The following is a 26,035-nucleotide window of genomic DNA, read 5'->3' as shown; positions in this document are numbered from 1 at the left end:
GAGGTCATCTGGAGGTTGAGGAAAGGTTTAGATTATAGCCTATCACTTGTACAGTTTGTAGCTGAGAATATGAAACTCAAGATTGAATTGAATCTATTAGGATTTAGCAGCAGAACATCTGAAACTAATTAGAATCTAGACTTTACCCCCCTGTGATTTCAGTGGTAAACAGAAGCCTTCGAAATTAACTTCTGATTAGGCAGATTTAAGATATTACATAAAAGTAAGCATATGCTATTTCTACTATCAAGGCCTGAAATCTAGTGTGTACATTTCTGCTGTAAGTTTAAGTAACCCAATTCAACATTGTAATAAAGCTGCTTTCAAGTAGCACATATAATGGATAAACTATACCCTACTCCTTGGGCAGAGTACAGGTGGTGAGGCAGAAAGGCCCAGAGCGCTCTCTGTACTGAGATGATGCCTGCCATCATCACCCCTCCTGGGTCAGTACTGCTCCAGAAGGGCCAGGGGAGCAGCGGTGCTGCGCTGGCTATAAGACGTCTTAATGAGGCCCTCTGTCTCTCTGACATGCATCTACTGCGTCCTGACTGGGTGACAGCACCATTTCTCTGGGAAATCTCTCAGCTCAGCCCTCCCTGAAGAGAGGGGTGCAGACTGCAGGTAGGTGCATAGCATGCTCATACAGTATAGGGGACCTCCATGGGTGTCTAAATAGGATGTTTCTATATGCATTGGCTTACTGTGAGTTAACGTTGCGCAACAGCTTATTATGACATTGTGCAGAGAACGATAAACTCAAGAGAGATGTTTATATGCGGCAAATAGGAAACATGAAGTTATACTTCAAATTGTCTCTGGTATAACCATGCAAATGGTTTCATCGCTCATGTTTAGAGGCCTTGGACACCCCCTGGGTAGCATAGTTTGCATCATGAACTATGGGGGATTGAACTCATTTATCTTATGTTTTTACAGTCATCGCAATTTCCCCTCACGCAGTCCTTGGTGAAATGTCTGTTTTATATCTAAAGACTGTAGCAGTTCCATTTGATCCCCCTTAGAGACTAGTATAATTCGCCTTTTACAGAAAAACATGTTCGCACCGCTATGAACTGTGTTAAGTGCTTTGAAAATACCTCATAGAAAGCATAACCCATTAAACAGGCCTGCCAGTGTTTCCATTTTGAAATACTCGGTAGGGAGCGCCCATAATGCAATGTTCTAGTATTCGGTGTCCCTCAGCGCCAATTGCCAGGGCCCGGCTCCAACTATTGGCTGCTGCTCTTGTTACGCCCCTGAAAAAGGGGAGAAATAATCACGAGAGTGATACGGTTATGTTTCCTCACTGAGAACTTTAGTGTAATCATTTTACAAAAGTACCACATTTTACAGAACAACAGATCTACAGGAAATATATAGTTTTGTAGGGTACAAGGCTTATTCAAGACACAACAGCATACAATGTAATTCACTGAAACATATACTAATTTTTCAACATAACTGTCAAGCACAAAGTAGCTTTAGCTCAGTAAACCATAACTAAATTGATCAACAATGTCAATAAAGTGTTTGAAACACATTATACAAATAACACCGCAAAATATATTATTAACAGCGTACATGTTCATTCACAATTAACATAAAATGGCAGCTACTCTCAGTATGAAGCTATTCTTCGCTGTAACCGAGCGGGGCTCCGCTCACACACGCACATATTACGCTCCGCAAACTTAACTCTAACTTACTCAAGATGTTACTAAAACACACCTTAAACACTCTTGACATGTTAGCAAGTTATTACATTTAAATTAACTCTGTTTTATATCAATAACGTACCTGAAAAAGGGGAGAAATAATCACGAGAGTGATACGGTTATGTTTCCTCACTGAGAACTTTAGTGTAATGAGGAAAATACCGCAATTTCCCCGGGAACTTGGGTGGAGACCAGAGCAATCGATCTCAGGCTCATAGATTAAGAGCATTTAGTAGATCACAGATTAACACTTTTACCCTTAAATTAGGCACCACAAAATAAAGTAATCAATATAACGTTTACACATTCCTCTTACAATTTTTACCCTTTGTACGCTTGAGGGATTTTAACTTTTTAACACAATTATATGAATTGTATCTATCTCTATGAACTAGTACTGAATGCATGATATATTTAACCTTAGATATTTTAAGATCCTCACATGCAATGAACTTACTGATACTGTTTAGTGTATAACAGGCTATGAGTATTTCCTTCAACCTGTCACACTATCACGGTTCAGGATTATGACGAGGCTTGCCTCTCAGGGTTCTGGGGCTGTTATAGATCTTAGGGTCTATTCTTAAATGTTCGTCAATGAGAATAGCCTCTTAGCTGACGTCTTAACCAGCTCTCCCTGTTGTCTACTTCATGCCTTCCTCCCAGCTGGAGTGCTTGTCTCTGCTGGCTGCCTTCTATAAAGTCTTGATTAAACCATTTTGAAAAGCTGTTCGTCAACCAGCCTCTGCTGGTGTGTGACGATAGGCTACATCTCTACAATGCAGAGCTCTCACTGCCCTCTATTCCATATCTCTGTATATTTGTTAAAATGATGGATATCTTTGTATTTACTTGAATGGTAATTCTCTGACTGCCTTCCCTAGATATTGATCAACCTCAAATGCTCTCAGCAGCCTTTCATCAGTCATGGATGAGTTGCTTGCAGTTGTCTAAGAAAGTGGTGCATGCTATTTTACAGGCACATACCGTACACATTTTACAGGCACATACCATGTTTGGTGTTTTTCTCCATGGGTGAATATGTCAGCAGCAGCTTGTTTATTCTGACGTACCGGTATGAGTCTCAGACAACACATCTCCTCGGCTGCTCCCTGCATGAATACCAATGCAACTGAATCAAAGAGAGTGATTGGAGGGGTCTGTTGTTTAACCCCAGGGCCGAGCGCTCCGGTTATTAGTTTGTTTACTTAGCTATTAGTGTTGCTTTCTGTTTTTCTCTCCCACTCTGTATGTCCCAGTATATTCCTGCTTTGTGCTAACTACGCTAATTAAGGAGAAGGAGGGGGCGGAGGGCGAGGTGATTTAGAGAATGCCAATGCTAACATGCTAGTAGTTTACCCTGGCGCAGGTAGAGCCCGTGGCTGGCACTTGTTGTCCTTGTCACTCAGAGTGTTGTCATACCTATGACTAATACAGATTCAGTTGAAGCTGGCCAAGTGAGCATTCCCTACACTGATACCATGAATAATGTAATGGTATTCCATGTTTTCCTGACTGACTACATCAACTCTTTTTTTTGTGTTATTAATTTAGTATGTGGGAGGAGGATTATGTTGAAACAGCTGTCTTGCATAGTGCTGTTTGGAAAATGCATTGTGTTCTATAGGGGACTTCTAATATTCTTGATATGATTTAGAGGCTCTTCTCTCATCAACTGAACAACAATGAATTCGGCTCTGTACATAACACTGGAGATGATTGGCAATCATCAAGCATGACATCCATACAGAAACTAGCAAATTGGACTGAAGTATTAATTTATGTTAATAGGGAAGACATTGAAAAGAGGGGGGATTGCTTTCTAAATCTTTCTCCCAGAACTAGCATATATAATTGTACATGGTCATGAAACCTCCACTCAACCAGTCTTCAATTGCGACTTGTCAATCAAACACTTTCCCTCTTGTACGTTTCCCATGTAATCTATTTATGAGGCAATTTCAGATTTGTGCCTAAACAGCCCAACAACTGCACAATTAGCTCAATGTGAGATAACTACCAAAGAGAATCTGTTGCCCTCCCTCTTGCTGCTGTCTGACTACTAAAAAAGGCTGTTGGAGAATGGACCCCCAATTTTAATGGCTAAAGGATGCTGGCAGTGAATACTACAGGCTAGTAAACTGGCCCGATAATGACATTCGGAGGTCAGGGGATTCATATTTATTTAACATATAATCTCAAACCTGATAAGCAGTTCTGTTCACTCTGTACTCTTAAACAAAACCATGCAGCCTCTGCATATTTATTCAACCTCATCCCATCACCCTAGAAATCCCTGCTATTGAAAAGTGGGCTTTTACAGTGTTCATCATCCTTTAGTGGAAAGGTTTCTTTTCTGCTGAGCTCTGACTTTACACTGGGATAAAAAGATTTCTGCCTAAAGTTCAGGGGAGAGAATGGTGTGAGGGTTAGCCAGCCACATGTCTGATACGAAGTGAATAAACATTCAATCTGTTTCATAAAGGTTAGCTCACACATTATGGCCTACCAGGCAATGAGATTTGATTGAATTACAACCCCTCTTTGATCAGGCTAATCTTGATGGCAATACTGGACTTTCCTTTCAAACCTACCAGTATTAAATCTATGTAAATCAGACCTAAACATCTGAAGGCTGTGAGAAATAGGAAAGGTGCATGAGTGGTGCAGTGGTCTAAGGCACTGCATCGCAGTGCTAACTGTGCCACTAGAGATCCTGGTTCGAATCCAGGCTCTGTCGCAGCCGGCCGCGACCGGGAGACTCATGGGCGGCGCACAATTGGCCCAGCGTCGTCCAGGGTAGGGGAGGGAATGGCCGGCAGGGATGTAGCTCAGTTGATAGAGCATGGCGTTTGCAACGCCAGGGTTGTGGGTTTGATTCCCACGGGGGGGCAGTATAAAAAAATATATATATGTATTCACTAACTGTAAGTCGCTCTGGATAAGAGCGTCTGCTAAATGACTAAAATGTAAATGTAAAAATGTAGCGTTGTATAAACTCATCGCCAGGCAGCTGAGTGAATCAACGGTGGCACTCCCAGAGGTTTAGTAGCTGATGGGAAAAGAACGGAGGAGGGGTTTTCTCTGAGATAATAGAATTACATTCACAACTAGAAAGATTTCCGGGGAGGAGTCCTTTTAAAATTAAATTTCCCTCTACAAGAGGAATAGCAGGGGGTATTCCTGGGAAAAGCAGGCGAGGAAATCTGGGTTAAACAAAGGTTACAGGATGAAGAGGACATCTTCTCACTCAACTCTGATGTAACACTATCTGCTGTCAGAGGTTACTACAGTGACAGAGATTTAGGCTATTCTGTTCCCTTTGTAGTTTACATGATGCAATTCTCATAGCGTTCCTGTTATCTCCTGGGAGGAATATATAGGAATATACAGCTTTTTTGTATGAATGAATGCATTGTTTATGCTGTCAATTTGAACTCTGTGAGAACTTGTACAGTTTTTGTTTGACAGCAATTGCTGCAATACCGATGGCATCTCATTGGCTCTTATCAGATATTGGTATTTTGCGTTGTTCGGTTACATTTCCATCGAGAATTGGTTTGTGTTTAATGGACACAATGCTTACTGTATGTTAAAATTGGCTTTTTGTTTTCTAATTTCTTGCCATAACAAGGGCCATAGTAAATGCAAATGCTATTGTCTATGTGATAAAAGATGGGAATTACTGCCGAACCTAGTAAATGTATTTCCCTTGTTAATGAGCTCAGGACATCCCATCCCCAAGATCACTGACACTCCCACGGGCTAAAACCAGGACATTGTGTTGTTCATCTACAGTGAACAATGCACTGGGATGGATTATTAGAAAACAAAAGGCAGTAGTATGTTTAGTATTCAGAAGGTCACAATTCACCAATGGCAAAAACAAATTTGTCCTCAGTCCTTTCCCCACCTCGGCCCTATCTTCAGGCCCTTCAGATAAATATCTAACATATTCCTTCAGAATGTATTATTTCACTGTTTTCCACTGTAATGTTTATCTTGCCCGTGCAGAATAGCCCTCTGTCAGATGGGTCCATGCAGGAGAATTGAATTCTTCAGAGAGTGGTGAAGAGACCTTTTCGCTCCTGCACCTCACTGATAACTTTCTGCATTTGACCACGTATTGTGTCGAGCCGAGTGGCTCCTGAAAGCAAAAGTACTGTAAGTTGCTTTTTCCCGAAAGGACACTAAATAGATTCACACTCTTACTTCCATTACAGTTTAGAGTTGAAATGCGAACAAATGTTTTGAAAAGGAAATAGACGTGAAATATGAATGCGACTTTATCTTTATATGTTCATATTTTGTTGTCATGTTTAGGTACACTTCAAGGAAATAAAAACAAGTTCACATATGCTTTCCGTACATTTTTTAAAATCATAATGAAATCGGAATGCATAATGCATTACCTATCCATTGTGATCAAGTTTGGAAGGCGTGTTTTGAATAGTCAGCAGTTTATTTCTCTAACAACGGAACGTTCTGGGACTCAAATGGCTTTATAATGAATTAGTCAAGCCTCGACATGAAAACCTTGGCTGTCAGCTCGATGGCACCCAGGTCTGCTCTAACTGCTTCTATAAACGGCCAGAGAGAAAGTTATCTGGAAATGCTCCATTGACATCCAGGTGATTGGTCATATTTTGCCTCTATCTCACTATTTATTTCCATCTCTCACTCTCTTAGCTGGCAGTCCTATCTGCAAAGTCATATTTTTCTCCAAATGCCACTTTCAGGGCTGAAATAGTAGCTTCATAATCATGAACTCTGTAATCTGAGTAGGCCTATGGGTACGTGGGTTTTCACCCCCAAAAGTATTAAATACTACTATTGGAGCTGGACAAAACAGGTGGCTTTGACACCATTTCCATGCAGCAAGTCACCCCTCTCAAACTCTCTCCAATCCGCAGCCATTTTCCAGAGCGATTTCTGAGGATAATAGCACTCACAAATCATCCGCTGGGCAGTGGCGCCTGGGAAATTGATGTCCCTTCATTTCAAAACAATGGAGATGCCTTATGAGGGGGCTCATGATGTCATAACTTCAGGGGCTGACAGACTGGGCCTGGAGAGGGAACGAGGCCCGTGGACGGGCGCAGGGCCAACGGAACCCTAGGCAGGTATGACTCAATCAATCCCTGTACTGGGGAGACGCGGGGCTGTGGTCCAAGCAGCCAATAGACATGCTCAATCACGTCTCCTCAAAGTGAACAAATTGACAGCCTTTACTCTGGGAATCAGCCCCTCCTAATCCCCCCAGTCTGCCAGCGTCTCAAAAAAAGAGAGAGAGAGGCTAATGTCAGTGTGGATTAAAGAGCTGCTGGGGTATGTGTGAGACACATTGAGTAATAAATAATTCATGCAGGCCAGTGGAGGATGACCATAAATCTCCAGTTTTTGAGCCCTGCATGCAATTTAGAGGGCTGGGCATCGTTGGAACGGACGTCCCCACTAATTTAAACCCATAGATGAAATTAATAAAAACTTAATTTTTAAGGGGAAATTCAAATCATCAACCCTATCCATCAAACACATTCTGTGCTCTTTTGATTAATGTTGCTCCCCTGTGGGTTAATATGAGAGCAAGGGTTACCACACCTTCGTAAGAAAATATTAAAAAGCCACTTACATACTGGATTACTCCCAACCACAGATTAATTGGAAGTGGATTGACTTGGCTGGGCTCCTGGCTACACACCTGGTCTCATACATACATATGGAACGTTGATGCGTTTTTGAACGAGTCACCCCACGGTTGTAGAACCTATTCACACTGGAGGCACTGTGTCCTGCCTCACCAAATCCAAGCCATCACTTCAAAGAGACAGGACAAGGGTGATCTTTGCATGACGGATGGGGCTTTCCTGACTCTAAGCACTGGGGAATGAGTTGCTATGCGTATCTGGGTCTCGCACACCATGGCCTTCCAACAGTCACAAACAACACAGACACTAGAATGTCACCCAATCAGGATGGAACCAGCCCCCACCCCCTTTCAATCTAAAATGGATGCCTGGTCTGGTTTGTGGAGATCGTAGCAAGGCTGGCAGGATACGCGTCCCTGGGAATGTGAGGGGACGGTAGCTCAGTGGTGGAGGGATGAAGTGGGATTTTCCCTGTGCGGTCACCGAGGCTGTAGCATGGATGGCTGCTTTACAGGCTCTGAGCCAGGGACTGATGGCAGAACGTGAAGAAAACAGACGGGGGGATCTCTGTCTGCTTACGTTCGTCAGCGATGGTCACTGTCATGACCAATCCTCTGATGTAAATGAGGCTAACTGCACATAGTCAGGAGACACAGACACACACCTCTCTTTCTAAGAACAGAGCACATCTCCAGGGCTGTCAGACAGGGTTGTGAGGTTAAGGGAGGTTGGCGCGGCAGAGTAGGCTGCCTGTCAATGCTGTTTACAGCAAGACGGACAAACCAATACTTGAGGGAGCAACAGGCCCACTTTCTCTGTTTTATTAACACACCGTCCTGTCAGGCATGGATGTCTCCCAAATGCACACTAACTCACCTTCATCATCCTTCATGTCATGACCTGCTATCATCCACCTTCATTTATTAAGACATCAGTATACACCCATACACATCCTATCATAAGACACACTCCCCCCTCCCCCTTCCTCTGAACCCAAACAGTACGCTTTCCCCCCCGTTCAGGCCTCTGGATCCATATATGAGAAGTTATTGGGCCAGGCCGGACGGAGGTAGAGCAGTCATTTCTCACTGCTCTGTGCCTAGGAGGAGAGTCTGTGATCCCAGTCAACATTAACATCAGCTTTCTGGAGCAGGGTATCCATTATGAACCAGCTGCATGGGAAAAGCCAGTTACTGCTCTAAGGTGATAAGCAGAGCTAGAGAGAACACACGAGGGGAGGGATGGAGACAGACAGGAAATATGAGGCGACTGGGGGGAGAGGAGAGGATGGAGGAGAGGGAGACTAATGAAGTGAAGCAGAGGATGAAGGAGGTCAGGTTTGGATGGAAAGGAGAACAACTGAACCAATAAATCACAAGTTGATAGATAATTGGATAGACGCCCCCTAGGGATCCCTTTCCAGAGCCATGAATACCCCACAATTCTCAATTAACTAGGTATAAGAATCCGGTTCCCTCTGGATTAATTCCAAGGTATGTAATGCCTGATGTGATGGCAGACATAATGATTCTATCCAGCCTGTTTAACATAATTTTGCTCACAGGTTGATACCGCTCACTGTCAACACACTGGGAGACTAGAGGCCATATTGGTTTTGATCTATGGAGACGTATTCCAAATTGCTCAGGTATAAATCAACTAGGAAGGCTGATGCAGAGTAGTAGTGGTACTACTCTGGAGTTCTTTCCATTATAGCCAATAAGTGTTTGAGTTTGATCCTCAAAGTTTAAGCCACTGTCATCCTGCTCACACAGGTTAAAATGTCACCATTCAGGCTTAATGCTCTCTCCTGACATTATCGCTGCTAGGGAGTTTGAGTGCAGTTCATCATTCCACTGCCCAAAAATGTGAAAGCTGTCACACGCCTCCAGACTTTAGTCAGTAAGCGAGACCATGGTGAGTCACCACTGGATCGCAGAAATGTTCTCTCACCATGCAAATAATAATGAGAAGGATCTGAGTGACCTTAAAGGCTAAATGAGTCAGTTGGGTTGACAGCACCACTCAGCCAACACCAGCCAACTCAGAACTAACGTCTGTGGAGTAAAGACCTTAATTCTATTGAATGCACATACGTTTAGCCTACTACATCTACACAGTGTTTACTTGATAGAATAAAGTGGAGCAGATTTCTCATGAAACTTTTTCTGCATGTATTCGTCTTTATACAAGCCTATTGTTATATATCCAAGGACATTCTGTTATTTACAGAAGAAAGTAGTTAGACTCTTTGGCAACCAATCCTTCCCCTTTCCCTGTAGTGCTGTTTAACTGCTACAAAGACAGCATTGCAGCCTGCTGTCTATACTCACAACAGGTTTGAGAGACGGAGATATCGTGGACAACCTTTACTCCACACACAGAGACGCGTACAAAGCTCTCCCTCGCCCTCCATTTGGCAAATCTGACCATAACTCTATCCTCCTGATTCCTGCTTATAAGCAAAAACTAATGCAGGAAGCACCAGTTACTCGGTTAATAAGGAAGTGGTCAGATGATGCAGATGCTAAGCTACAGGACTGTTTTGCTAGCACAGACTGGAATATGTTCCGGGATTCTGCCGATAGCATTGAGGAGTACACCACATCAGTCACTGGCTTCATCAATAAGTTAATCGATGACGTCGTCCCCACAGTGACCGTACGTACATACCCCAACCAGAAGCCATGGATTACAGGCAACATCCACACTGAGCTAAAGAGTAGAGCTGCCGCTTTCAAGGAGCGGGACTCTAAACTGGACGCTTATAAGAAATCCCGCTATGCCCTCCGACGAACCATCAAACAGGCAAAGAGTCAATACAGGACTAAGATTGAATCGTACTACACCGGCTCTGATGCTCGTCGGATGTGGCAGGGCTTGAAAACTATTACAGACTACAAAGGGAAGCACAGCCGCGAGCTGCCCAGTGACACAAGCCTACCAGACGAGCTAAATCACTTCTATGCTCGCTTCGAGGCAAGCAACACTGAAGCATGCATGAGAGCATCAGCTGTTCCGGATGACTATGTGATCACGCTCTACGTAGCCGACGTGAGTAACACTTTTAAGCAGGTCAACATTCACAAGGCCGCAGGGCCAGACGGATTACTAGGACGTGTACTCCGAGCATGCGCTGACCAACTGGCAAGTGTCTTCACTGACATTTTCAACATGTTCCTGACTGAGTCTGTAATACCAACATGTTTCAAGCAGACCACCATAGTCCCTGTGCCCAAGAACTCTAAGATAACCTGCCTAAATGACTACCGACCCATAGCACTCACGTCTGTAGCCATGAATTGCTTTGAAAGGCTGGTCATGGCTCACATCAACACCATTATCCCAGAAACCCTAGACCCACTCCAATTTGCATACCGCCCCCACAGATGATGCAATCTCTATTGCACTCCACACTGCCCTTTCCCACCTGGACAAGAGGAACACCTACATGAGAATGATATTCATTGACTACAGCTCAGCATTCAACACCATAGTGCCCTCAAAGCTCATCACTAAGCTAAGGACCCTGGGACTAAACACCTCCCTCTGCAACTGGATCCTGGACTTCCTGTTGGGCCACCCCCAGGTGGTAGGGGTAGGTAACAACACATCTGCCACGCTGATCCTCAACATGGGGGCCCCTCAGGGGTGCGTGCTCAGTCCCCTCCTGTACTCTCTGTTCACCCATGACTGCATGGCCAGGCACGACTCCAACACAATCATTAAGTTTGCAGACGACACAACAGTGGTAGGCCTGCTCACCGACAATGATGAGACAGCCTATAGGGAGGAGGTCAGAGACCTGGCCATGTGGTGCCAGGATAACAACCTCTCCCTCAACGTGATCAAGACAAAGGAGAGGATTGTGGACTACAGGGAAAAAAAAGAGGACTGAGCACACCCCCATTCTCATCGACGGGACTGTAGTGGAACAGGTTGAGAGCTTCAAGTTCCTTGGTGTCCACATCACCAACAAACTATCATGGTCCAAACACACCAAGACAGAGGGCACGACAAAGCTTATTCCTCCTCAGGAGACTGAAAAGATTTGGCATGGGTCCTCAGATCCTCTCAAAGTTCTACAGCTGCACCATCGAGAGCATCTTGACTGGTTGCATCACCGCCTGGTATGGCAACTGCTCGGACTCCGACCGCAAGGCACTACAGAGGGTAGTGCGTACCGCCCAGTACATCACTGGGGCCAAGCTTCCTGCCATCCAGGACCATAAGACTCCTGAACAGCTAATCATGGTTACCTGGACTATTTGCATTGGCCTTGATGACCGCTTTGCAAACTCTTGGCATTCTCTCAACCAGCTTCATGACGTAGTCACCTGAAATACATTTCAATTAACAGGTGTGCCTTGTTAAAAGTTAATTTGTGGAATTTCGTTCCTTCTTAATGCGTTTGAGCCAATCAGTTGTGTTGTGACAAGGTAGGGGGGGGGGGGGGGGGTAAACAGAAGATAGCCCTATTTGGTTTTTTTATCGCTCGCTTGCCTGTTCGCTTTTCTCTACACTTCTTTGTTCCACCTGGCCTGACAAGCCGAGAGTTTTTCTCTTGTTATACTTCTTGTTGTTTTTCTTTAGCGTCTTGGATGGTTTCTGGCGAGGTCTATCAGAGGGTGTGAATGCAGGGGTAAGGAACTCCTCACACTGAGAATCCATTCCCGAGTGTGTTTGTGTTACACTGACACACTGTATTCTCTGGGCTCCCTTGGCAACCCTGTCTCTGTCAACTCAAGTAACAGCATATCAGACGGGCCGTTCACTTTGACACGGCTAGCTGACTCAACGGGGAGTCTGAAGAAAATAACAAAATTATAAATCCTTTCATAAGCCCACATAACTCGCCCATAAATGCCACATCGAATCAGCAGGGGAAGGCATTCACAGTTCCCTAAAACGCACACAAATAACTTAAATATACTCTTTCTCCCTGGCATTTATTCCAAATGTCAATTCAGCCACCTGGAAAGAGTTTTGTATCTTCATGAATGTCATGTCTAGCCATGGATCTGTGTGCAGCAGGTCTATAGGCCAAATGGCTGGTAGTTTCTCTCACTGACAGCCTGAGGTTGAGAAAGTTTGCTAGATATCTAGGTACTGGATGGTTCGGTCATGTTGTGCTTATGGCTTATGGAAATGTCTATGAAATCTCAAACGCCTGCAGTGTCCTGGTCTTGTTTTGATAGTGGAAGTATCTCACGACCCGGTTTCCTCTTTGTCCCAGTCTCTCTTCCTCCTTGGGATATATCTACATACTCCAGTGGTTTCCCTCCGCTGTCCCCCCGGCACAGCGAGGCACAAGTTTTTGCTCTTTCTGAGAAATAACAAGAAAAAAACAATCATCCACGAAATGCCATCCAGCACTAACAAGACAGCAGTTTTTACAACCATTATCTGGACTTTGTCTTGCGTTTACGTATCGTTAGACAGAATGAACAGCCGCAGTAAATCTAACCAGCTGAGCACATAAAATAACTGTTTATATTTTATAATTATTTACATAGTGGAAAAAGAAACAAAAGGTGAGATGAGTTATACCTGAACCTACAGTATAAACAGGTCTGCACTCGTAAATGCACAAGAATAAACTGAGGCACTGCTGAATCCTATAACCTCAAATGATCATTGCCTGCATTAGTATTGCTCAGTTTTAACACGTGTTCAACATGAGACAGAACCATTGGGGTAGGAGCGTGGGCCAGCAACCGAAGGGTTGCTGGATCAAATCCCAGAGCGGACAAAAAAAAATACAGAAGACACATTTTATTTGAAAGCATTCAGTTGTACAACTGACTAGGTATCCCCCTTACCCCTTTCCCTTTCCATTCCTGCTCCTTAAGTTAGTCAGCGTCTTGCTCCTCTCTTGGACAGGAGCATTTTTCTCTGCTATGATTCCGTCATTATCTTCAGTTAAGGGCCTGTGTTTAACTGGTGAGAGCGTGTGGGCCTGTACAAAATGGAGCTTTTGTGTCAAGCAGTAGTCTCTCCACTACTCAAATTTAAGTTTTATTTCGCAGATTGCCTTTTTTGTCCTCTGACACTGGGATGGGAGAAGCACAATTGCATTTCTAAATTGCATGGGAAATTTACAGACATGCTTCTTTGACACATTCTGCAGTTCTGAACATTCCATCAAAACATTTCTAGTGTTTATGTTGCAAGAGGACTAAATGGAAAAATTGATTGATGCTGTAATTTGGCTCCAATTCCTTTCAATGGTACGTTTTGGCAGTATCTACTGAGCAGAGAATTCTAGTTTGACGGGAGTGGGGGCATTTAGAGTTCCCTGATGGTCGGAGGACAGGACCAGGGCATAGGTGACATAGAATCACAGAGGTTTACAATAATAGGATTAGAAATTAAGATGTTTAGGCCTTTTAGGAGTACAGTTGAATTTAGTGTGAGAATTACCTTTAAAATAAATGTTAGTCCTTTAAGTAGGGGCTCGAAGCACTTAGTTCTTGAAAGTGAATGGCTGAGTATGGGAAAACAACGGATCCACTAGGACAGGCAGAATGCTTCATTCATTAAAGAACCTATCACCTTGGTAGACATGTAAGCCTTTGGGGGGAGCCGAGTATCCAGGAGAAAGAGGTCATAATTGTAAGGTACACTCTTAGAAAAAAGGGTTCCAAAAGGGTTCTTTGGCTGTCCCCATAGGATAACCCTTTTTGGTTCCAGGTAGAACCCTTTTTGGTTCCAGGTAGAACTCTTTTGTGTTCCAGGTAGAGCCCTCTGTGGAAAAGGTTTTACATGGAACCCAAAAAGGTTCTACCTGGAACCAAAAAGGGTTCTTCAAAGGGTTCTCCTATGGGGACAGCCGAATAACTGTTTTAGGTTCTAGATAGCACCTTTTTTCTAAGAGTGTAGATGAGAAACAGGAAAGAGAGATGTTGAGGGTGATCCAGGGAATGGTGAATGAAGAGAAAAGGACAGGCATAGGAGTGTGTGTGTGTGTGTGCCAGTGTGTTGTGTGACCATGAGTGCATGTACGTGGGTATCTTTACGCTTCCTGGAGTGTGTATGTCAAATGTTTGAGATGTCAAATGTTTGAGATGCTATCTTTCTTTCTGACATCACACAAACCCATTCAGACAGTCTTACTGGTCCTGTTAGTGGCTGTGAATGATTAAAAGCCCAGTCCTGTCAGACTCTGTCTGAAAGAGCTCAAACTCACCAGGACTGTAGGGAGACATTTTTCAGGCTCATATCATCGTCCCTCTTCCTGTCTAATTGCTCGTTAGAGTTCATGAAATTGACACAAGGCTCCCTCACAATCATCCACACAGTCAGCAGCAGCAGTAGTAGCACTGTAGTGGAAAATGTCCCTCTAGAGTCCAGTAAATTCTGTCTAGGCAGAGTTGGTAACAATAACAGACAGATGAGCCAGGCTGGCTGTACCATTCTCTACCTACTGGGGGGGTGGATTGGGAAAAAGAATCACCCCTTAATACTTTCCCCTCTTGGACTCATTCTCTGTGTCCCTCGCCATCCAATAGCCAACCTGTGTGTGACAGGTCAGAGGGCAGGGAGGGAAAAACATCTCTCCATCTCTCCGTGTCTTCTGTCTTCCAATCTTCCAATCCCACATCATGGAGAAATTAGATCTGGCTGCAAAATTACAATGTCACTGCTCCGTCATGGTTCCAATGGGAGCGGGGCATGCTGAATGTTTTATGGAGCCGATAATAATGAAGCTAGAAGCACAGTGCCAGATTTATCCGGTGCCGAGGCTTAGTGCAATTAAGCACCGGGAATGGCAGCCGGCATCATTACTGGATGAGTGGTAGGACTTAGGAACACCTGAGGCTTCCTCAGCTGTGTCTGAGAACTGAACACAGGCAGATAAATATATTGTGATATCGATGGTACTACTACTTACTTGTACTACTATTACTAAGTAGTCTTGGGTCTCTTATGGTACAACAAAGGATTCGGCACTGTTTACAGACAGCAGTGGGGAAGCTCATTCTTCCATCTCTAAGCTGTTTCCCAACAATAGCTGATAGGCTAGCTGCTAGCCCAAGGGTAATGCAGTGAACCCTCTTGATTAGAATGGAACAGCGTCACTTCTGTAAGTCTCCACAAAGACACTGCAACCTTTTAGATGCCTGGCCATTTCAGAGGGAGGAGACCAGGAAAGGGACTTAGAGAGAGATACAGCGTGGATGATTCATTACAATGATATCAACAGATCTTCCATTTTCTCCGGCCATGATTAAAGCATGTCGACGTTTATTGGGATGAATCTTGTCCTGGAGGCAAAGCTAAGCGATTTCCACTAGATGGGCCAGCGTCAAAGTCAAAATTGGCTATATATCGTTAAAAAATTATGAAAACAAAAACTTGCTTTTTTGGTCTGAATTTCAGGTTTGGGTTAGGCAAAAGGTTAACAGTTTAGTAAAGGTTAGGTTTAGGGATAGGGTTAGGGTTAGTGTTAAGTTTAAAATCTGATTTTATGACTTTGTGGCTGTGCCAACTAGTGACTACCCTGCAGAGCTTCCTCCAGTACATAAGTCATCCCAATAAATGCCAACCTGCATGATTGAATGTATTCAGGTCTCCCCCTGTGGGACACTAAACAGATTACCTAGAACCAATTTTGAAGAGTAATGGCTTCTGAAGTATTCTATCAAGCTTTTACACTACAATCATCACTGGGTTCATCTGAGGTAGTGTCGTGCACCATCGTATAGACTAGAGAGATTTGAAATACTAAACGGCAAGCTTGGATTTTACAACCAATTACAGGGACACTACATCTCTTCAGCATTTTTTATGAAATATGCTGACACAACGCACAGAAGAAGCAAAAAACAGTAGACGTAACGCTTAGTTCAACGACCTCCTACAGTCTTTGTAGGAAATGCAATTACACTATTTTATTTCATCCATACTTCACAGTGCTAGATAAAGATCTGAAGAAGCATCACTCAGTGCTGTGAAGTTACTACGGTACATCCTGTATAAGCTCTGACTCCTTCAACATCAGATAAATAAACCACCAGCTCCTCCAGGTGTAATGACTGCTGTTATGACAGCACAAATCAGCTGGATCTTATTCGCCATAACGTACTAAATGTAAACTTTTAAAAAGACACCTTTGCTCCACACTGCTATATCAAATGCACCCATGGTGCCAGACTCTCCAACTTTCCATTAGAGCCTGGGTTTATTTAAAAGTAAGCATACATGATGTGCGCATGGTGGGAATGTACAGTGGGGAAAAAAAGTATTTAGTCAGCCACCAATTGTGCAAGTTCTCCCACTTAAAAAGATGAGAGAGGCCTGTAATTTTCATCATAGACGTCAACTATGACAGACAACTATGACAGACAAAATGAGAAAAAAAAATCCAGAAAATCACATTGTAGTCATCACATCAAATTTTTATGAATTTATTTGCAAATTATGGTGGAAAATAAGTATTTGGTCAATAACAAAAGTTTCTCAATCTTATATACCCTTTGTTGGCAATGACACAGGTCAAACGTTTTCTGTAAGTCTTCACAAGGTTTTCACACACTGTTGCTGGTATTTTGGCCCATTCCTCCATGCAGATCTCCTATAGAGCAGTGATGTTTTGGGGCTGTCGCTGGGCAACATGGACTTTCAACTCCCTCCAAAGATTTTCTATGGGGTTGAGATCTGGAGACTGGCTAGGCCACTCCAGGACCTTGAAATGATTCTTACGAAGCCACTCCTTCGTTGCCCGGGCGGTGTGTTTGGGATCATTGTCATGCTGAAAGACCCAGCCACGTTTCATCTTCAATGCCCTTGCTGATTGAAGGAGGATTTCACTCAAAATCTCACGATACATGGCCCCATTCATTCTTTCCTTTACACGGATCAGTCGTCCTGGTCCCTTTGCAGAAAAACAGCCCCAAAGCATGATGTTTCCACCCCCATGCTTCACAGTAGGTATGGTGTTCTTTGGATGCAACTCAGCATTCTTTGTCCTCCAAACACGACGAGTTGAGTTTTTACCAAAAAGTTCTATTTTGGTTTCATCTGACCATATGACATTCTCCCAATCCTCTTCTGGATCATCCAAATGCACTCTAGCAAACTTCAGACGGGCCTGGACATGTACTGGCTTAAGCAGGGGGACACGTCTGGCACTGCAGGATTTGAGTCCCTGGCGGCGTAGTGTGTTAATGATGGTAGGCTTTGTTACTTTGGTCCCAGCTCTCTGCAGGTCATTCACTAGGTCCCCCCGTGTGGTTCTGGAATTTTTGCTCACCGTTCTTGTGATCATTTTGACCCCACGGGGTGAGATCTTGCGTGGAGCCCCAGATCGAGGGAGATTATCAGTGGTCTTGTATGTCTTCCATTTCCTAATAATTGCTCCCACAGTTGATTTCTTCAAACCAAGCTGCTTACCTATTGCAGATTCAGTCTTCCCAGCCTGGTGCAGGTCTACAATTTTGTTTCTGGTGTCCTTTGACAGCTCTTTGGTCTTGACCATAGTGGAGTTTGGAGTGTGACTGTTTGAGGTTGTGGACAGGTGTCTTTTATACTGATAACAAGTTCAAACAGGTGCCATTAATACATGTAACGAGTGGAGGACAGAGGAGCCTCTTAAAGAAGAAGTTACAGGTCTGTGAGAGCCAGAAATCTTGCTTGTTTGTAGGTGACCAAATACTTATTTTCCAACATAATTGGCAAATAAATTCATAAAAAATCCTACAATGTGATTTTCTGGATGTTTTTTTCTCAATTTGTCTGTCATAGTTGACGTGTACCTATGATGAAAATTACAGGCCTCTCTCATCTTTTTAAGTGGGAGAACTTGCACAATTGGTGGCTGACTAAATACTTTTTTCCCCCCACTGTATAGGCAAAGTCAGGAGTTCATTATGTGTTAAGTGTTAACTTTGCAATGGTATTAAACATGTGAGTAATCATCACGTCTGCTCTGCACCCACCCTCAGCGGGGAAACATCCTGTTTTCAGGGATACAGTATCTTCAACCAAGCTTCCTTTCCTCCTGAAAACTGGATTTTGGGACCCCACTCAGGTGTTTATTTTACGCCTGCTACGATGGGTTACTCTGCTCTTAAACAGATGCTCTTTCAATTGAGGCAGGGAACCTGTGTGACTTGTAGAACTGTTCACAAGTGGCCCCTCTCAAGCAGACGTGCTGCTCTCCTAACAGACCATAACTCAATAGATGGCTAATATGCAAAACATTAAATCCATCTAGGAAAAGTACCTAATATGTTCTGGAGCAGCAACAACTTAAAAATCACAATAGGTCATTAATCTTAATTACAACTGTCCACCATACCTGTTAGTGGCATGGGCTCACTGCATGTAATGAAGGAGTGAGGAAGTCCGTCTGAGCTACTGTACAGTAAACCTCCACTTCCACTGTCAAACAGTCTCCATTGTGTTCAGCCCAGGTAGAAGTCTCCAGATGGGGTCAACTTGAGATGCCCCTATAGAGAAAACACACAAATAGCATCTTACTGAATGGTAACTCTCTCTGCCAAATCAATATAGCCCGTCAATATGTCCCACCTTTAGTGGCATGACTTTTAACAAACTCAACATCTCATGGTTGGTGTAGATAAATTGGAGAATGAGTGGAAAACAAACATTAACACTGATAAAAAAACAGCCTTATAGGTAAAAATGAATAAATCCATAGCTTATCCCTACACACAAACTCAAATCCCATTATCCTCTTTACTCACATTGTTAGTAAGCCAGCATGTCATGCACAGCAGCCAATATGCAGCATAACAAATTCAAATCGATACAGATCTCCAAGTCTATAGAATATAGGATATGAGCCCTATACAGCTTATACCTTAAGGGTTAGTATATATACCCTACAGTATGCGATAATCATGGTCATAAACCACAACCGCACAGGGAAATTATGCTTACTCTTAAATGGTTGCGTCTCTAATATGATATTGATCATGTATAATGATGGGAATGTATTGACAGTAATGTACTGACTGTTTCCTCGATGTGTAACCTCAGTAAATATTTTCTGAAGCAGTACATGCAAATACCAGCAAATACCATAAATTGCCAAAAAAAATGGGTCCTTTCTAAAAACAACCTCGACAACGCATTGTATGGCTTGCATGCAGCCTAATACATCATAAACTGTAAAAGATTATAACATTTTACTAGTGCTCATCCCACCTAAGGGAGAGGAGGGAATCAGGAAAAGCAGTCGTAAGCTTTTCAGAAATTATATAAGGGCCTTTGTATTTTTTCAGAAATGTGATGTTTGGGACTGGGAATACGAGGTAGAAAATGCGCACCCTCTCAAAAGCTCGCTCACATAATAATGTAGGATACAAATAATCTGATGCAATGGTGTGTGTCTGATCTGCACCATAGCTGATGGCAAGCACGTCATATTGAAAAACGAAATACACTAAATGTATTCCGGGTCTGTACTGTATTTGGCAGTGCTGCACAAAAAACAATCACATTTCCCTCTGGAAATGGAACTAGGCTACTCGTGCATGTCATTTTGCGGAGATTGCGCAAAGGCAATACCAATAACCATTCTGTTATAGGCTATTAATTGTGAGCACCTGAATGCACCCTACCAAGCTATACCAGTACCAAATACACTGCGCTAGAACCAAACCACAACCAACAATTATTCAGTATTCAATTGGTCTAGTGTTGAGTCTGCCCAGTCTTTATCTCACAAAAACAATTAATTTCTACAGTGAATTCAGGGTCACATTGTTCCTAATAATTACCAGTGCACTTACGCACGTAAAAGAGAGAGTGCAGAGTCTGTGCCTTTATGTTATAAATGATGACCACGTTTTTCAACCTGCACCTGGACCTCAAATGCATCGAGTGCACCAATTAATCTTTCAAACACACCAGACACATTAGCAAGAGGACATTTGCATCCGTCTTCAAAGGGTTCGCCCCCTCTCCAGTCTGTTAAATGGCCAACGTCACTTAGACTTGGGAAACCAATCAGTAATGCAAGCACAGATTCTTCATCTGTAATTTAAATAATATTTTTTTCTAATCATGTATCAACTCTATCAAAAACAATCATATTTCACAGGTTATAGATTGGACAGTCGAGACAGTGTGTCTTTAACCCGGTCTGATAAATGTATATCATTATCCTTATGTGAGTGTATGGGGCTATTTACAGTATGAATAGCCAGGCACATTTATTTTACCGCAGTGTGACCATAGTTTTATTGAAGATCACAGGGAACCATACATCACATGGGGATGGTAATCGATGCAAAGCATATTTTTTATTTTCCAACCTCAAAAGGCTTGACATGACTGTGAGGTTATTGTGAGGAATTGCACCAGCTTCCAGCAACCTCAAAACACAAAAGCAGTGGCTCATTTCAAAACTTGATTTTGACTTAATTTCGGAACACGTCATGCAACCTAGAGAATGAGGCCAGCCCCTTTATTTGATCTGTTGAGAAATCTGGAATCACTCACTGATTTCAATCTTGTTACTGCTGTCAGTTATACAATAATACAATCTGCTAATCTGTGTCAACATTCACCAGCCATATTCCAAACTCATCCTTCGGGGTTCCGCGCAGTGCCAAGCGCGCTTTTACGCGCACATTCAGTGAGCCATGCGACTTCATCATAGTCGAACAAACCCTGTTGTTTGTCACTAAATCGACCCCTTTATCTCACCACCATTGCAAAACAACCACGAGTAAACTCATTATGCATTGGGTGAAAGAATTGAAGACCCTCTCTTAAAATATTCCAGCACCTATGTTCATGCAGCGTGCTGCCAATTTATCGTTATATGGTGGGGTGCATAAATTAATGGAGGCTGACGACGAATCGACAAACCATTCCCTTTCTTCCTTTGTGGGGTAGGGGACACAGCAATACCATTCTGTCCCCACTGGATGGACAGAGTCGTATTTGCACGAGGTGTGAAGGTCTCCAAATCAAGGACATCGAGTCCCAATCATGCGTCAACTTCCGGATGCTTCATACTTCACTGCAAAATGACTACGATTAATCTATCTTATTATTTTAAATATTTAAACACATTAAAAACACAACTCAATGGCATATTTAAACGATTTACCCTCTTCGTGTCGCACAATAGAATACCATCTAACGCAATACAGTTGTACTAGCCCAAGCGTAAAATTCGATGCTGTTGAACTTGCTTTGAAAAACACCTTGGCAACTCTCACGAAGTGCTTACTGTTATGCATTCCCATAGAGAAAGGAACCGTGCCATGGATGGATCGTCAACAGACATGCAAATGGTGGAAAATGTAATATTCCCCTTATCATTGTAATGACTAAGACAACAAATTAAAGAATATCATCGCAACATTGTATACCACCCTTGTATATATCGTTTCATTTATGTTGGATGCAGAAACAATCCACTGAAAATAAGATATGGATCATATGAGAAATAAATATGTTTTCCTTTTTAAAAATAAAAGAGAATCATTCCAATATCGACGACAACAGCAGGTAATAGAAAGCAATCTCCATAGCACTATGATCATGGATTTATTTGCTAAACTGAATTTCTTTGCGCAATGTGACAATTCCATTCCGCGTCATGCGATGGCACAATGTACAGATGACTATGGCTAAAGCGCAAACCATCTCCACTCCCATGTCACCGATAAACACGTTTATTACATCTTCTGATAGGAAATATGTCATCTATAAGACATGTTCTATTTTATAGCATCGGTTGATTCAGTATAATGTTAGTGAATGCCCAAGAAATACCCTCATATACCATAGGTCAAGGCGAACCTTGCTTGTTGCGCACAAAGTTCTGTCAGTATCCTGCCACGACTGATGTTGTTACATTATACATGTATCCCAAGTAAATGTATATTAAAACAACCAAATGTATAGGCTACTTAAGAAATTGTACGATTACATTAAACAGGAGTTTTACGCGCCGGTACACTGACTGAGCGAATTTTTATCTTGCGTAACTTAGCAATTCTCTCTATTCTCTAACTAAACATCATTAAGCTTTGCGAGACATATGTTGTTGAGTTAATTACCTGCTCTCAGACTTTTCTGCTACTCGTGCCGCGGGTTTCCTTTGTCCGGAGCTCTCTGGTAGTTAGTTGGTCCGCTTCATCACACGGCTGCACGTCTGAGGACATGCTTGTAGAGTAAAGCTGGGAAGGCAAAGATAGCTTCTTGGCTGGAGAAAGTGGCGAGGGAGGAGAGTGTGTATGCGAGAGACAGAGAGAGAGAGAGGGAGAGTTAGAGGGGGGCGGTGCACAGTGCAGAATTTCTTAGGATATTTGTTGCCGGTGAAATCCCCTCCGTACCTGTCTTGCTTTTTGACGAACAAAACCGACGGTGATGTTATACACTGATTGTATGCAGAGTTGGAAACTGCGTGATAATTATATTGTATGCTACACAAATTGCATTGTTTGTGCTCTGAATGTGCCTAAAATTGATATGCATTACTTGTAAAATGTCGTCTGGGTAGCCAAAGCTGTTTGTTTGAGCGGATTGCGTGGATGTCTTTCAAGCACCATGGAGAGCGCACACGACGCCTGAGCAAGAAAGCTGGGGGAGAAAGTCAAGAAGAAGGTAAAGCTGCCGGTTGATCATCTTCAAAACACACCTCTGCAGAGGTGGATTAAAAGGAGTTTAGCCATTTGACCGTACGTGCTGAACTGCACAGCACTCTCAGTGATATGACATTTGTTTTGCCGCTGGATAAAACGACTTAACCTACCCCAGAACAATGCCTCCTCATGCTCAATGCGCGCAGCATTGACTGCGCACAGAGACGTCAAGCCCACAGGGAGCACAGGGGCCCTCTCAGATTTGTCCTGTTTAATTTGTAATTTTTTGTTGTTGTTTCTCTGTAATACTGCTAGCCACCTAGCAATTTTATGAACTTGGCTTACAGGCCATCTATCAAGTTAGAGTAGATAGCTTGTCTATCTTAGCTGGCATGCCTTCTGGCAAGGTTGGTAGACTTTAGAAAAGCAAGCAATTACTAAATGTACTGAATAAGACTCACACTCCTTTCAATCTTTTACCCACATTTTAGCAGAGATGCAGATAAGCATATTTAGTTTCTTTAAAACAAGAACCAACAGTCAGGAGGATACAGACAGCTCAAGAGGTATGCTTAGATATGCAGACAAATATACATATTTTTTTTTACATAGAATTAAGCATAATGATTATGGCTCTAGTTTGCAAATCTGTTTCAGGTATTTGAAAAATGCTAAATTCTCCAACCACCTCCCAGCCATCCTCACGAACTTTGTGCCCCCTCAGATTTTTGGGATGCATGACAAACAACCCTGACTGCTAACTGCTATTGAGCAGCAGCAAGGCTTTGTTTACATGTATAGCCCATCACACAGACACATACTTTACATTATTATCTCCTACAGTGGCTTGCGAAAGTATTCACCCCCCTTGGCATTTTTCCTATTTTGTTGCCTTACAACCTGGAATTAAAAATATTTTTTGGGGGGGTTTGTATCATTTGATTTATACAACATGCCTACCACTTTGAAGATGCAAAATATTTGTTAGTGTGAAACAAACAAGAAATAAGACAAAAAACTGAACTTGAGTGTGCATAACTATTCACCCCTCCAAAGTCAATACTTAGTAGAGCCACTTTTGCAGCAATTACAGCTGCAAGTCTCTTGGGGTATGTCTCTATAAGCTTGGCACATCTAGCCACTGGGATTTTTGCCCATTCTTCAAGGCAAAACTGCTCCAGCTCCTTCAAGTTTGATGGGTTCCGCTGGTGTACAGCAATCTTTAAGTCATACCACAGATTCTTAATTGGATTGAGGTCTGGGCTAGGCCATTTCAAGACATTTAAATGTTTCCCCTTAAACCACTTGAGTGTTGCTTTAGCAGTATGCTTAGGGTCATTGTCCTGCTGGAAGGTGAACCTCCATCCCAGTCTCAAATCTCTGAAAGACTGAAAGTGGTCCTATGGACAGATACTCCAATATCTGCTGTGGAGCTTTGCAGCTCCTTCAGGATTATCTTTGGTCTCTTTGTTGCCTCTCTGATTAATGCCCTCCTTGCCTGGTCCGTGAGTTTTGGTGGGCGGCCCTCTCTTGGCAGGTTTGTTGTGGTGCCATATTCTTTCAATTTTTTAATAATGGATTTAATGGTGCTCTGTGGGATGTTCAAAGGTTTGGATATTTTTTTAGAACCCAACCCTGATCTGCACAACTTTGTCCCTAATCTGTTTGGAGAGCTCCTTGGTCTTAATGGTGCCGCTTGCTTGCTGGTGCCCCTTGCTTAGTGGTGTTGCAGACTCTGGGGACTTTCAGAACAGGTGTATATAAACTGAGATCATGTGACAGATCATGTGACACTTAGATTGCACACAGGTGGACTTTATTTAACTAATTATGTGACTTCTGAAGGTAATTGGTTGCACCAGATCTTATTTCGGGGCTTCATAGCAAAGGGGGTGAATATATACAGTGAGGGGAAAAAAGTATTTGATCCCCTGCTGATTTTGTACGTTTGCCCATTGACAAAGACATGATCAGTCTATAATTTTAATGATAGGTTTATTTGAACAGTGAGAGACAGAATAACAACTAAAAAATCCAGAAAAACGCATGTCAAAAATGTTATAAATTGATTTTCATTTTAATGAGGGAAATATGTATTTGACCCCTCTGCAAAACATGACTTAGTACTTGCTGGCAAAACCCTTTTTGGCAATGTGATATTATGGCACTATCATATATTTTTACATGAACCTCTCACATCAACAATACGTTGTAAAGTACATATCCCCTCAGTGTAGTAAACACATCTCAGGAGAGATTTTGTCCCACTCCTCTTTGCAGATATTCTCCAAGTCATTAAGGTTTCGAGGCTGACGTTTGGCAACTCGAACCTTCAGCTCCCTCCACAGATTTTTTATGGGATTAAGGTCTGGAGACTGGCTAGGTCACTCCAGGACCTTAATGTGCTTCTTCTTGAGCCACTCCTTTGTTGCCTTGGCCGTGTGTTTTGGGTCATTGTCATGCTGGAATACCCATCCACGACCCATTTTCAATGCCCTGGCTGAGGGAAGGAGGTTCTCACCCAATATTTGACGGTACATGGCGCCGTCCATCGTCCCTTTGATGCGGTGAAGTTGTCCTGTCCCCTTAGCAGAAAAACACCCCCAAAGCATAATGTTTCCACCTCCAAGTTTGACGGTGGGGATGGTGTTCTTGGGGTCATAGGCAGCATTCCTCCTCCTCCAAACACGGCGAGTTGAGTTGATGCCAAAGAGCTCGATTTTGGTCTCATCTGACCACAACACTTTCACCCAGTTCTCCTCTGAATCATTCAGATGTTCATTGGCAAACTTCAGACAGGCCTGTATATGTGCTTTCTTGAGCAGGGGGACCTTGCGGGCGCTGCAGGAATTCAGTCCTTCACGGCGTAGTGTGTTACCAATTGTTTTCTTGGTGACTATGGTCCCAGCTGCCTTGAGATCATTGACAAGATCCTCCCGTGTAGTTCTGTGCTGATTCCTCACCGTTCTCATGATCATTGCAACTCCACGAGGTGAGATGTTGCATGGAGCCCCAGGCCAAGGGAGATTGAGAGGTCTTTTGTGTTTCTTCCATTTGCGAATAATCGCACCAACTGTTGTCACCTTCTCACCAAGCT

General features: G+C 43.0%; 1 protein-coding gene across 1 annotated transcript in view; it reads right to left on the bottom strand.

The window, feature by feature from the left end:
- The window catches only part of LOC311139673 (muscarinic acetylcholine receptor M2-like), a 66,194-nt gene extending 47,470 nt beyond the window's left edge, over window positions 1–18,724 (bottom strand). The window contains exon 1 of the mRNA XM_084174594.1: window positions 18,669–18,724. The gene's annotated coding sequence lies outside the window, so the exon portion shown is untranslated. The remainder of the gene's footprint in view (window positions 1–18,668) is intronic.
- Window positions 18,725–26,035: the final 7,311 nt, after the last annotated feature.

This window comes from Coregonus lavaretus (genome assembly GCF_964263955.1).
Source record: "Coregonus lavaretus genome assembly, chromosome: 13".
Taxonomy (NCBI): Eukaryota; Metazoa; Chordata; class Actinopteri; order Salmoniformes; family Salmonidae; genus Coregonus; species Coregonus lavaretus.
The sequence above is the reverse complement of the archived record's forward strand: the minus strand, read 5'-3'. Positions and strand labels throughout refer to the sequence as shown.